This window comes from Scardinius erythrophthalmus (assembly GCF_964197995.2).
Source record: "Scardinius erythrophthalmus genome assembly, chromosome: 23".
Lineage (NCBI taxonomy): Eukaryota > Metazoa > Chordata > Actinopteri > Cypriniformes > Leuciscidae > Scardinius > Scardinius erythrophthalmus.
The window spans coordinates 3,131,850-3,146,713 of record NC_138243.1 but is presented as its reverse complement, the minus strand read 5'-3'; positions in this window follow the sequence as shown (position 1 = coordinate 3,146,713).

The window sequence follows — 14,864 nt, the reverse complement described above, 5'->3', positions numbered from 1 at the left end:
TAGTTGTTTGGGTATCACGCATGTTTATTTTTTTATTTATTTTATTTACCCTTTATTTTACCAGGTGATGTCAAATCTCTTTTGCAAGGGAGCCCTGGGACTGCACATTGCAAATGGGATAAGGTTATGGGTGATAAAAAAAACTGTATTATAGGTTCACTTTCACATGGTTTTAATGTACTCATGAATAAATGGTTTACAGGTTTCCAATTTACATTAAGGTTCACTTTCACTGGTTATTAATGTTTCTAACTCATGAATAAATGGTTCACAAGTGTCCACTTTACATTAATATTTACTTTCACAGGTTATTAATGTTTCTAACTTGTCAATAAATGGTTCACAGGTTTCCGCTTTACATTAAGGTTCACTTTCACAAGTTATTAATGTTTCTAACTCATGGACAAATGGTTCTCAAATGCCCACTTTACATTATAGTTCACTTTCACAGGTTATTAATGTTTGTAACTCATGAATAAATGGTTCACATGTATCCATTCTACATTAAGTTTCACAGCAATACTGGAATTACATTTTTATTTTTTAAATATCTCACATAATTGTGGTTGTGCTCTTGTGATTTTTTTAATAAAGTTTAATAATTTTCATGATAAACAAGAAATCAGTTTTTATATGTTGCTGTTGATAGGCATCATGACCTTTTTGCTAAGTGTCATGGGTAAGACTGAGTAACTTCTTGTAAGCAACATAGTAATAAAAGTGACAGTCATGAAATATTAATGAGAAAACCACAAATACACCCTTTAGTCCTGACTCTCTGTGGTCATTAAAAATCCCATGGCACTTCTCGTAAAGAGTAGGGGTGTAATCCCGGTGTCCTAGCCAAGTTCCATCCATTGGCCCTTGCCAATCAGGGCAAGCTATAGGTTTCCATGCACACCAGCCACCAGTGCGTTCACCACACACCAACTATACCACCTGTAGCTGGTGTGTGGCGAGAGCACTGTCTCCACCTGTAGCTGGCGTGTGGCGAGAGCACTGTCTCCACCTATAGCTGGCGTGTGGCGAGAGCACTGTCTCCACCTGTAGCTGGCGTGTGGCGAGAGCACTGTCTCCACCTGTAGCTGGCGTGTGGCGAGAGCACTGTCTCCACCTGTAGCTGGCGTGTGGCGAGAGCACTGTCTCCACCTGTAGCTGGCGTGTGGCGAGAGCACTGTCACCACCTGTAGCTGGCGTGTGGCGAGAGCACTGTCACCACCTGTAGCTGGCGTGTGGCGAGAGCACTGGCTCCACCTGTAGCTGGCGTGTGGCGAGAGCACTGTCTCCACCTGTAGCTGGCGTGTGGCGAGAGCACTGTCACCACCTGTAGCTGGCGTGTGGCGAGAGCACTGTCTCCACCTGTAGCTGGCGTGTGGCGAGAGCACTGTCTCCACCTGTAGCTGGCGTGTGGCGAGAGCACTGGCTCCACCTGTAGCTGGCGTGTGGCGAGAGCACTGGCTCCACCTATAGCTGGCGTGTGGCGAGAGCACTGTCACCACCTATAGCTGGCGTGTGGCGAGAGCACTGTCTCCACCTGTAGCTGGCGTGTGGCGAGAGCACTGTCTCCACCTGTAGCTGGCGTGTGGCGAGAGCACTGTCACCACCTATAGCTGGCGTGTGGCGAGAGCACTGTCACCACCTATAGCTGGCGTGTGGCGAGAGCACTGTCTCCACCTGTAGCTGGCGTGTGGCGAGAGCACTGTCACCACCTATAGCTGGCGTGTGGCGAGAGCACTGTCTCCACCTGTAGCTGGCGTGTGGCGAGAGCACTGTCTCCACCCGTAGCTGGCGTGTGACGAGAGCACTGTCTCCACCTGTAGCTGGCGTGTGGCGAGAGCACTGTCTCCACCTGTAGCTGGCGTGTGGCGAGAGCACTGTCACCACCTATAGCTGGGGTGTGGCGAGAGCACTGTCTCCACCTATAGCTGGTGTGTGGCGAAAGCACTGGCTCCACCTATAGCTGGCGTGTGGCGAGAGCACTGGCTCCACCTATAGCTGGCGTGTGGCGAGAGCACTGTCTCCACCTGTAGCTGGCGTGTGGCGAGAGCACTGTCTCCACCTGTAGCTGGCGTGTGGCGAGAGCACTGTCTCCACCTGTAGCTGGCGTGTGGCGAGAGCACTGTCACCACCTATAGCTGGGGTGTGGCGAGAGCACTGTCTCCACCTATAGCTGGTGTGTGGCGAGAGCACTGTCTCCACCTGTAGCTGGCGTGTGGCGAGAGCACTGGCTCCACCTATAGCTGGCATGTGGCGAGAGCACTGTCTCCACCTGTAGCTGGCGTGTGGCGAGAGCACTGTCTCCACCTGTAGCTGGCGTGTGGCGAGAGCACTGTCTCCACCTATAGCTGGCGTGTGGCGAGAGCACTGTCTCCACCTGTAGCTGGCGTGTGGCGAGAGCACTGTCACCACCTATAGCTGGCGTGTGGCGAGAGCACTGTCTCCACCCGTAGCTGGCGTGTGGCGAGAGCACTGTCACCACCTATAGCTGGCGTGTGGCGAGAGCACTGTCTCCACCTGTAGCTGGCGTGTGGCGAGAGCACTGTCACCACCTATAGCTGGCGTGTGGCGAGAGCACTGTCTCCACCTGTAGCTGGCGTGTGGCGAGAGCACTGTCACCACCTATAGCTGGGGTGTGGCGAGAGCACTGTCTCCACCTATAGCTGGTGTGTGGCGAGAGCACTGTCTCCACCTGTAGCTGGCGTGTGGCGAGAGCACTGGCTCCACCTATAGCTGGCGTGTGGCGAGAGCACTGTCTCCACCTATAGCTGGCGTGTGGCGAGAGCACTGTCTCCACCTGTAGCTGGCGTGTGGCGAGAGCACTGTCACCACCTATAGCTGGCGTGTGGCGAGAGCACTGTCTCCACCCGTAGCTGGCGTGTGGCGAGAGCACTGTCACCACCTATAGCTGGCGTGTGGCGAGAGCACTGTCTCCACCCGTAGCTGGCGTGTGGCGAGAGCACTGTCACCACCTATAGCTGGCGTGTGGCGAGAGCACTGTCTCCACCTGTAGCTGGCGTGTGGCGAGAGCACTGTCACCACCTATAGCTGGCGTGTGGCGAGAGCACTGGCTCCACCTGTAGCTGGCGTGTGGCGAGAGCACTGTCTCCACCTGTAGCTGGCGTGTGGCGAGAGCACTGGCTCCACCTATAGCTGGCGTGTGGCGAGAGCACTGGCTCCACCTGTAGCTGGCGTGTGGCGAGAGCACTGGCTCCACCTATAGCTGACGTGTGGCGAGAGCACTGGCTCCACCTATAGCTGGCGTGTGGCGAGAGCACTGGCTCCACCTGTGAAAAGCTTCATTCACCAGCTTTATTTTTTCTCTCTCTCTCTAATTCTTTCAGTTCCCTCAACAATTGTGTCTTTATATTCTATATTTAAAGTTTCATATGTCCTCTTCTCCATCTTTGTCCTTATAACATATATTTGTGCTTCTTTTACATGTCCTTTGTAGTGGCATTTTTTAGTGCACCCTGTAGAGTTATTCTTTTTCATCACACTGTATAGTGAGAGAGCTCTGATCTTCCAGTCTCCTGGATCATGGCAGTCCTCCTCACAGACGGCTGATCCACATCGCCACGCTGGCTACAGAAGGATATCAGTCCTTTCTCTGAACGCTATTTCAACTTCAAACTCTTTTTAAACTTGTTCTTTCCCTGGTGAAAAAAAAAACATGCTAAGTATACTTGCAGCCAGATTAATTATCAGTATACTTCAAGTGTGTTAATGATTAGTTAACTTGAAGTGTGCTATTTTGAAACAACTAATTTTACATTTGGCAGACGCTTTTATCCAAAGCAACTTACACTGCATTTCAAGTACACATTTACATTCTTATCAGTTCTTGTTCTCCCAGGGAATCGAACCCATGACCTCGGCGTTGCAAGCACCAGCGCTCGACTGTTTGAGCAACAGGAAAGCTCTATTTTGTAATTAGTATATTTTAGTAATAAATAAACTGTAGTAAAGCATAACTTTAAGTGTATTTAGTGTACTATGTACTAAATTGGAACAACTTTAATTATACTTACACTGTAAAAAAAATCCTAATTTTACAGAAAATAACTGTGATTTTTTGACGATCATTTTCTTTAATTTTAAACTGTACTCAAAACACTGTAAAATTACAAATAATATCTGTAAAATAAAAATTCAGCTGTTATTTTAGGTATTGTGACATTAATGACAAATTCCAGTAATTCACATTTTTATACAGAAAATTTATTGTATTTTTCATATAGTATTTTTTCTGTTTTCTTAAATTACATAAAAATGTATGTAAAATTACAAATATAATCTGTAATTAGACAGTAACAGAACATTTAAATGATAAAATGGTCAAATGACTGTCAGCCCCCCAAAGACCTGTAAAACATCCTAAATTAAATAAACTGAAAAACACTGTTATTTTACAGGTATTTCCAGAATAATCACGATCATATACCTTCATTGTAAAAAAAATCATAAAAAAATGGTCAAATGACTGGCAGCTGCGGCTGCCAAACAAAAAACATAAAATTAAAGTAAAATATTCTAATTTAAATAAACCGAAAAAACACTGTTATTTCACAGGTATTTCCTGCATTATTATGATCAAATAACTTCATTGTAAAAAAATCGTTAAAAAGGGTCAAATGACTGGCAGCTGCGGCTGCCAAACAAAAACCATAAAATTAAAGTAAAATATGCTAATTTAAATAAAGTGTAAAAAACTTCAAAATAAATTTGATGTCACCATGATTGAGATCAGTGTCTGCTTTAGTTGGGCTCATGACCCTTAAGTATATAACTTTAATTTTTCTCTGATTGCATTAATTGTGTACTTAATGCACATTTATTATAGCAGTAAATGCATGAGAAAATATCACATGATTTTGGTCATTCATTGATGATGTCATAGTCAACATATGATGATCTGATGCACTGACATGTCAGTCAAATCTCTGAATATATTAGCTTAGATTACATTAATATGTAAATGTAATTTAGCTTTATACAAAGTCTGTAATTAATGTCATAATTTTTCACATGACCCTTGAAATATTGTGGCATCAGTATTATAACAATCTGAAATTTTTAAAAATATACATTATTTAGAAAATGTTTTTAGCTACATGACTATTATCATTAAAAATTGACCAACATCATCTGATCTGAGTTTCTCTTGGATTCCTACCATAACTAATAGGCATCAGAGACACACAGTTAAAGCAGCCAGAGAAACACACGTTAAAAACTAAAAGGTCAAGAGCCCAACTAAAGAAAACACTGATCTTGATCATGGTGACATCAAACTTTATTCTTTTCAATAAAACTTCAATTTCTAAACCACTGTTAATTCTCAATAAGAATGTTAGTATGAAAGAAATAAAGTCTGGATTGTAATAAGTGAAGATGCTGAGATCCTGAGAGATCTGGTAGTGTTTAATGTTCTGTTGGGGTTTAAAGTGTTTCTGTATGGTGTGTTTCCTGTGTCACCATTGTGTTGAAGAGTAGAGCCTGATCTTCAGTCCAGGATGAGCAGAGAAACACTGATGATATGATGAAGAGTAGAGCCTGAGCTTCAGTCCAGAATGAGCAGAGAAACACTGATGATGTGTGGCGAGAGCACTGGCTCCACCTATAGCTGACGTGTGGCGAGAGCACTGGCTCCACCTATAGCTGGCGTGTGGCGAGAGCACTGGCTCCACCTATAGCTGGCGTGTGGCGAGAGCACTGGCTCCACCTATAGCTGGCGTGTGGCGAGAGCACTGTCTCCACCTGTAGCTGGCGTGTGGCGAGAGCACTGGCTCCAACTGTAGCTGGCGTGTGGCGAGAGCACTGTCTCCACCTGTAGCTGGCGTGTGGCGAGAGCACTGGCTCCACCTGTAGCTGGCGTGTGGCGAGAGCACTGTCACCACCTGTAGCTGGCGTGTGGCGAGAGCACTGTCTCCACCTGTAGCTGGCGTGTGGCGAGAGCACTGTCTCCACCTGTAGCTGGCGTGTGGCGAGAGCACTGTCTCCACCTGTAGCTGGCGTGTGGCGAGAGCACTGGCTCCACCTGTAGCTGGCGTGTGGCGAGAGCACTGTCACCACCTGTAGCTGGCGTGTGGCGAGAGCACTGTCACCACCTATAGCTGGGGTGTGGCGAGAGCACTGTCTCCACCTATAGCTGGTGTGTGGCGAAAGCACTGGCTCCACCTATAGCTGGCGTGTGGCGAGAGCACTGGCTCCACCTATAGCTGGCGTGTGGCGAGAGCACTGGCTCCACCTATAGCTGGCGTGTGGCGAGAGCACTGGCTCCACCTATAGCTGGCGTGTGGCGAGAGCACTGGCTCCACCAATAGGTGGCGTGTGGCGAGAGCACTGTCTCCACCCGTAGCTGGCGTGTGGCGAGAGCACTGGCTCCACCCGTAGCTGGCGTGTGGCGAGAGCACTGGCTCCACCCGTAGCTGGCGTGTGGCGAGAGCACTGGCTCCACCTATAGCTGGCGTGTGGCGAGAGCACTGTCTCCACCTGTAGCTGGTGTGTGGCGAGAGTACTGGCGCCACCTGAAGCTGGCGTGTGGCGAGAGCACTGTCTCCACCTGTAGCTGGCGTGTGGCGAGAGCACTGTCTCCACCTGAAGCTGGCGTGTGGCGAGAGCACTGGCTCCACCTATAGCTGGGGTGTGGCGAGAGCACTATCTCCACCTATAGCTGGCGTGTGGCGAGAGCACTATCTCCACCTATAGCTGGCGTGTGGCGAGAGCACTGGCTCCACCTATAGCTGGCGTGTGGCGAGAGCACTGGCTCCACCTATAGCTGGCGTGTGGCGAGAGCACTGGCTCCACCTATAGCTGGCGTGTGGCGAGAGCACTGGCTCCGCCTATAGCTGGCGTGTGGCGAGAGCACTGGCTCCACCTATAGCTGGGGTGTGGCGAGAGCACTGGCTCCACCTGTAGCTGGCGTGTGGCGAGAGCACTGGCTCCACCTATAGCTGGGGTGTGGCGAGAGCACTGGCTCCACCTGTAGCTGGCGTGTGGCGAGACCACTGGCTCCACCTATAGCTGGGGTGTGGCGAGAGCACTATCTCCACCTATAGCTGGCGTGTGGCGAGAGCACTGTCTCCACCTATAGCTGGCGTGTGGCGAGAGCACTGGCTCCACCTATAGCTGGGGTGTGGCGAGAGCACTATCTCCACCTATAGCTGGCGTGTGGCGAGAGCACTGGCTCCACCTATAGCTGGCGTGTGGCGAGAGCACTGGCTCCACCTATAGCTGGGGTGTGGCGAGAGCACTGGCGCCACCTGAAGCTGGCGTGTGGCGAGAGCACTGGCTCCACCTATAGCTGGGGTGTGGCGAGAGCACTATCTCCACCTATAGCTGGCGTGTGGCGAGAGCACTATCTCCACCTATAGCTGGCGTGTGGCGAGAGCACTATCTCCACCTATAGCTGGCGTGTGGCGAGAGCACTGGCTCCACCTATAGCTGGCGTGTGGCGAGAGCACTATCTCCACCTATAGCTGGGGTGTGGCGAGAGCACTGGCGCCACCTGAAGCTGGCGTGTGGCGAGAGCACTGGCTCCACCTATAGCTGGCGTGTGGCGAGAGCACTATCTCCACCTATAGCTGGGGTGTGGCGAGAGCACTGGCTCCACCTATAGCTGGCGTGTGGCGAGAGCACTATCTCCACCTATAGCTGGGGTGTGGCGAGAGCACTGGCGCCACCTGAAGCTGGCGTGTGGCGAGAGCACTGGCTCCACCTATAGCTGGCGTGTGGCGAGAGCACTATCTCCACCTATAGCTGGCGTGTGGCGAGAGCACTATCTCCACCTATAGCTGGCGTGTGGCGAGAGCACTGGCTCCACCTATAGCTGGCGTGTGGCGAGAGCACTATCTCCACCTATAGCTGGGGTGTGGCGAGAGCACTGGCGCCACCTGTAGCTGGGGTGTGGCGAGAGCACTATCTCCACCTATAGCTGGCGTGTGGCGAGAGCACTATCTCCACCTATAGCTGGCGTGTGGCGAGAGCACTATCTCCACCTATAGCTGGCGTGTGGCGAGAGCACTATCTCCACCTATAGCTGGCGTGTGGCGAGAGCACTATCTCCACCTATAGCTGGCGTGTGGCGAGAGCACTATCTCCACCTGTAGCTGGCGTGTGGCGAGAGCACTGGCTCCACCTATAGCTGGCGTGTGGCGAGAGCACTATCTCCACCTATAGCTGGCGTGTGGCGAGAGCACTATCTCCACCTATAGCTGGCATGTGGCGAGAGCACTGTCACCACCTGTAGCTGGCGTGTGGCAAGAGCACTGTCACCACCTGTAGCTGGCGTGTGGCAAGAGCACTGTCATCCAAGCAGATGCTGCACACTGGTGGTGACTGAGGAGAGATTCCCTGATATGACTGTAAAGCGCTTTGGGTGTACAGTGGTATGTATATGAAAGCGCTATATAAACGCTTCATTCATTCATTAATTCAATCTCACTATTTTTGCTGCATCGTGAAGTAAATCAATCTGGTTTTGAGTTAAATAAGTGTGAATAAATACATTTATTAAGCATTTTTAACATGCAAGTTAAAAATGGCTCACTATTTGGCAGGAATTGCATTAAAGTCACCCATTTTATTCAAGCGTTGTAACTGCTTATCAACGATTAATAATGCATTTGTAAATTACTTATTAGCCATTAAAGGAGAACTCCGGTCAATTTTAACATTGAGCTAATTTTTTTGTACATTTGGACTGGAGTGCTGTCAATACAGAGAACAACGACAAAAATCGGTGTTGCCTACACCGCGTTATCCTCTTTTTAAAATTTGCACCCTGTTGACTTCAATGGGGCAAGTTTTAAACCTGCTTTTAGCCTCTTAACATCCTTGATGTGTCATTACAAGTGCACAGCTAATGTGAGTGATTCCTTCAGAGTGATCACAGGTGAATCTGACTGCAGTAGATGTGAAAGATATGAATAAAAATGATGTTATTTCAGCCAGCGCTCATACCTGTATTTACATCCTGTTTTCGGTCGAAGTCCATAGTAATCGATTGTCGACTTCACGCGCGTGATCATAGGTACTAAACCAATGCGCGTGAACTCGACAATCGATTACTATGGACTTCGACCGAAAACAGGATGTAAACACAGGTATGTGCCCTGGCTGAATAAACATCATTTTTATTCATATCTTTCACATCTACTGCAGTCAGATTCACCCGTGATCACTCTGATCACGGATTTAGAAACCCTTAGAAACAAATTTAGAAACCCTTTACAAAGGGAGCCTTCATGTAGCCTACTACATATAACAAAGTTCAGAGACAAATTAGCCTACAATAAAAAGTAATAGTAGCAAATACAACACAGATCATTTGTACAATGGAGATTGGAGCAGAGAACGTGAGATCAAAATATGCTATTGACATGCAGGATGATTGGTTAATGTACAAGATAACCAATACATTATGTGACTTTTTCCTGGAATTTGAACCGGTTAAGATCAGAGTTACGAAATGTATGGCATACTAGCATTCTAAAGCTTTTTCTAAGTAACTTTTGCTTTAAATATCAAATAGTTAGACAGAAAATAATGTAAAAGTCTGATTCCACTATATTTGTTTACTTTAATTTAACTACGACTGTGAGCTTTTTAGAAGTTTATGCTGTTTATTGATACATTGATTTGAGTCCATTTTTATTTTTTTATTTTTTTTTAGTTCTGGTGATGTAATTTCCTGTTCCTGTTGCCATGTGGAGTTTGACTTTGAATCTTTCCATTTATCTTATTCTGTTTTTATCGTCATTGTATCTGGTCTGCATGGCGGCCAGAGGATCTCCATGAAGCAATGTGTGAGGCCAAAAACTGCAGAGTCCAGATTAAAGCAAAGCTTTCGTGACTGCAGTACAGTCTCATATGGCCTCTAGATGGCAGTGCTTAATAATACAATTCCTATCAGTCCCTAAACAGCCACTTGCATGCACATCATTTTATGATAAATAACAATATTGTGGATTGTGTTTAGTATCACGATAGTATTTTACATAATGTAATTTAGCATATAGTGTGATGATAGAAAATGTTAGATTCATAAAATAATCAAATTCATTTATAATCAATGATGATATAGCTTTATATCAAGGACATGTTTTTGAAAGAAGCAGAAACATTTTCAGGATCCTATTAAGGATTCAGAGTTTCATCAGGGTTTGAGAAGCTGAGGCATGATTTTTGTTTATGTTGAGTCTCTTCTTGATGTTTTCCAGTATTTTAGCTTTTTCAGGCTCATTTATTTCCTTTAGATTCTCAGTCAGAAAATCACTGTGCTGAAGTGTGAACAGAGAATCAGTGTTGAGTGCGATCATCTCCAGAGTTTCCACACAGTGAAAAGCTTCATTCACCAGCTTTATTTTTTCTCTCTCTCTCTAATTCTTTCAGTTCCCTCAACAATTGTGTCTTTATATTCTATATTTAAAGTTTCATATGTCCTCTTCTCCATCTTTGTCCTTATAACATATATTTGTGCTTCTTTTACATGTCCTTTGTAGTGGCATTTTTTAGTGCACCCTGTAGAGTTATTCTTTTTCATCACACTGTATAGTGAGAGAGCTCTGATCTTCCAGTCTCCTGGATCATGGCAGTCCTCCTCACAGACGGCTGATCCACATCGCCACGCTGGCTACAGAAGGATATCAGTCCTTTCTCTGAACGCTATTTCAACTTCAAACTCTTTTTAAACTTGTTCTTTCCCTGGTGAAAAAAAAAAACATGCTAAGTATACTTGCAGCCAGATTAATTATCAGTATACTTCAAGTGTGTTAATGATTAGTTAACTTGAAGTGTGCTATTTTGAAACAACTAATTTTACATTTGGCAGACGCTTTTATCCAAAGCAACTTACACTGCATTTCAAGTACACATTTACATTCTTATCAGTTCTTGTTCTCCCAGGGAATCGAACCCATGACCTCGGCGTTGCAAGCACCAGCGCTCGACTGTTTGAGCAACAGGAAAGCTCTATTTTGTAATTAGTATATTTTAGTAATAAATAAACTGTAGTAAAGCATAACTTTAAGTGTATTTAGTGTACTATGTACTAAATTGGAACAACTTTAATTATACTTACACTGTAAAAAAAATCCTAATTTTACAGAAAATAACTGTGATTTTTTGACGATCATTTTCTTTAATTTTAAATTGTACTCAAAACACTGTAAAATTACAAATAATATCTGTAAAATAAAAATTCAGCTGTTATTTTAGGTATTGTGACATTAATGACAAATTCCAGTAATTCACATTTTTATACAGAAAATTTATTGTATTTTTCATATAGTATTTTTTCTGTTTTCTTAAATTACATAAAAATGTATGTAAAATTACAAATATAATCTGTAATTAGACAGTAACAGAACATTTAAATGATAAAATGGTCAAATGACTGTCAGCCCCCCAAAGACCTGTAAAACATCCTAAATTAAATAAACTGAAAAACACTGTTATTTTACAGGTATTTCCAGAATAATCACGATCATATACCTTCATTGTAAAAAAAATCATAAAAAAATGGTCAAATGACTGGCAGCTGCGGCTGCCAAACAAAAAACATAAAATTAAAGTAAAATATTCTAATTTAAATAAACCGAAAAAACACTGTTATTTCACAGGTATTTCCTGCATTATTATGATCAAATAACTTCATTGTAAAAAAATCGTTAAAAAGGGTCAAATGACTGGCAGCTGCGACTGCCAAACAAAAACCATAAAATTAAAGTAAAATATGCTAATTTAAATAAAGTGTAAAAAACTTCAAAATAAATTTGATGTCACCATGATTGAGATCAGTGTCTGCTTTAGTTGGGCTCATGACCCTTAAGTATATAACTTTAATTTTTCTCTGGTTGCATTAACTGTGTACTTAATGCACATTTATTATAGCAGTAAATGCATGAGAAAATATCACATGATTTTGGTCATTCATTGATGATGTCATAGTCAACATATGATGATCTGATGCACTGACATGTCAGTCAAATCTCTGAATATATTAGCTTAGATTACATTAATATGTAAATGTAATTTAGCTTTATACAAAGTCTGTAATTAATGTCATAATTTTTCACATGACCCTTGAAATATTGTGGCATCAGTATTATAACAATCTGAAATTTTTAAAAATATACATTATTTAGAAAATGTTTTTAGCTACATGACTATTATCATTAAAAAGTGACCAACATCATCTGATCTGAGTTTCTCTTGGATTCCTACCATAACTAATAGGCATCAGAGACACACAGTTAAAGCAGCCAGAGAAACACACATGTTAAAAACTAAAAGGTCAAGAGCCCAACTAAAGAAAACACTGATCTCCATCATGGTGACATCAAACTTTATTCTTTTCAATAAAACTTCAATTTCTAAACCACTGTTAATTCTCAATAAGAATGTTAGTATGAAAGAAATAAAGTCTGGATTGTAATAAGTGAAGATGCTGAGATCCTGAGAGATCTGGTAGTGTTTAATGTTCTGTTGGGGTTTAAAGTGTTTCTGTATGGTGTGTTTCCTGTGTCACCATTGTGTTGAAGAGTAGAGCCTGATCTTCAGTCCAGGATGAGCAGAGAAACACTGATGATATGATGAAGAGTAGAGCCTGATCTTCAGTCCAGGATGAGCAGAGAAACACTGATGATATGATGAAGAGTAGAGCCTGATCTTCAGTCCAGGATGAGCAGAGAAACACTGATGATATGATGAAGAGTAGAGCCTGATCTTCAGTCCAGGATGAGCAGAGAAACACTGATGATATGATGAAGAGTAGAGCCTGAGCTTCAGTCCAGAATGAGCAGAGAAACACTGATGATATGATGAAGAGTAGAGCCTGATCTTCAGTCCAGGATGAGCAGAGAAACACTGATGACGTGATGAAGAGTAGAGCCTGATCTTCAGTCCAGGATGAGCAGAGAAACACTGATGATATGATGAAGAGTAGAGCCTGAGCTTCAGTCCAGAATGAGCAGAGAAACACTGATGATATGATGAAGAGTAGAGCCTGAGCTTCAGTCCAGGATGAGCAGAGAAACACTGATGACGTGATGAAGAGTAGAGCCTGAGCTTCAGTCCAGAATGAGCAGAGAAACACTGATGACGTGATGAAGAGTAGAGCCTGATCTTCAGTCCAGAATGAGCAGAGAAACACTGATGATATGATGAAGAGTAGAGCCTGATCTTCAGTCCAGAATGAGCAGAGAAACACTGATGATATGATGAAGAGTAGAGCTTGATCTTCAGTCCAGGATGAGCAGAGAAACACTGATGATATGATGAAGAGTAGAGCCTGATCTTCAGTCCAGAATGAGCAGAGAAACACTGATGACGTGATGAAGAGTAGAGCCTGATCTTCAGTCCAGAATGAGCAGAGAAACACTGATGACGTGATGAAGAGTAGAGCCTGATCTTCAGTCCAGGATGAGCAGAGAAACACTGATGACGTGATGAAGAGTAGAGCCTGATCTTCAGTCCAGGATGAGCAGAGAAACACTGATGATATGATGAAGAGTAGAGCCTGATCTTCAGTCCAGGATGAGCAGAGAAACACTGATGACGTGATGAAGAGTAGAGCCTGAGCTTCAGTCCAGGATGAGCAGAGAAACACTGATGATATGATGAAGAGTAGAGCCTGAGCTTCAGTCCAGGATGAGCAGAGAAACACTGATGATATGATGAAGAGTAGAGCCTGATCTTCAGTCCAGAATGAGCAGAGAAACACTGATGATATGATGAAGAGTAGAGCCTGATCTTCAGTCCAGAATGAGCAGAGAAACACTGATGATATGATGAAGAGTAGAGCCTGATCTTCAGTCCAGGATGAGCAGAGAAACACTGATGATATGATGAAGAGTAGAGCCTGATCTTCAGTCCAGAATGAGCAGAGAAACACTGATGATATGAAGAAGAGTAGAGCCTGATCTTCAGTCCAGGATGAGCAGAGAAACACTGATGACGTGATGAAGAGTAGAGCCTGATCTTCAGTTCAGGATGAGCAGAGAAACACTGATGACGTGATGAAGAGTAGAGCCTGATCTTCAGTCCAGGATGAGCAGAGAAACATTGATGACATGATGAAGAGTAGAGCCTGATCTTCAGTCCAGGATGAGCAGAGAAACATTGATGATATGATGAAGAGTAGAGCCTGATCTTCAGTCCAGGATGAGCAGAGAAACACTGATGATATGATGAAGAGTAGAGCCTGATCTTCAGTCCAGGATGAGCAGAGAAACACTGATGATATGATGAAGAGTAGAGCCTGATCTTCAGTCCAGGATGAGCAGAGAAACACTGATGATGTGATGAAGAGTAGAGCCTGATCTTCAGTCCAGGATGAGCAGAGAAACACTGATGACGTGATGAAGAGTAGAGCCTGATCTTCAGTCCAGGATGAGCAGAGAAACATTGATGATATGATGAAGAGTAGAGCCTGATCTTCAGTCCAGGATGAGCAGAGAAACACTGATGACGTGATGAAGAGTAGAGCCTGATCTTCAGTCCAGGATGAGCAGAGAAACACTGATGATATGATGAAGAGTAGAGCCTGATCTTCAGTCCAGGATGAGCAGAGAAACACTGATGATATGATGAAGAGTAGAGCCTGATCTTCAGTCCAGGATGAGCAGAGAAACACTGATGATATGATGAAGAGTAGAGCCTGATCTTCAGTCCAGAATGAGCAGAGAAACACTGATGACGTGATGAAGAGTAGAGCCTGATCTTCAGTCCAGAATGAGCAGAGAAACACTGATGACGTGATGAAGAGTAGAGCCTGATCTTCAGTCCAGGATGAGCAGAGAAACACTGATGATATGATGAAGAGTAGAGCCTGATCTTCAGTCCAGGATGAGCAGAGAAACACT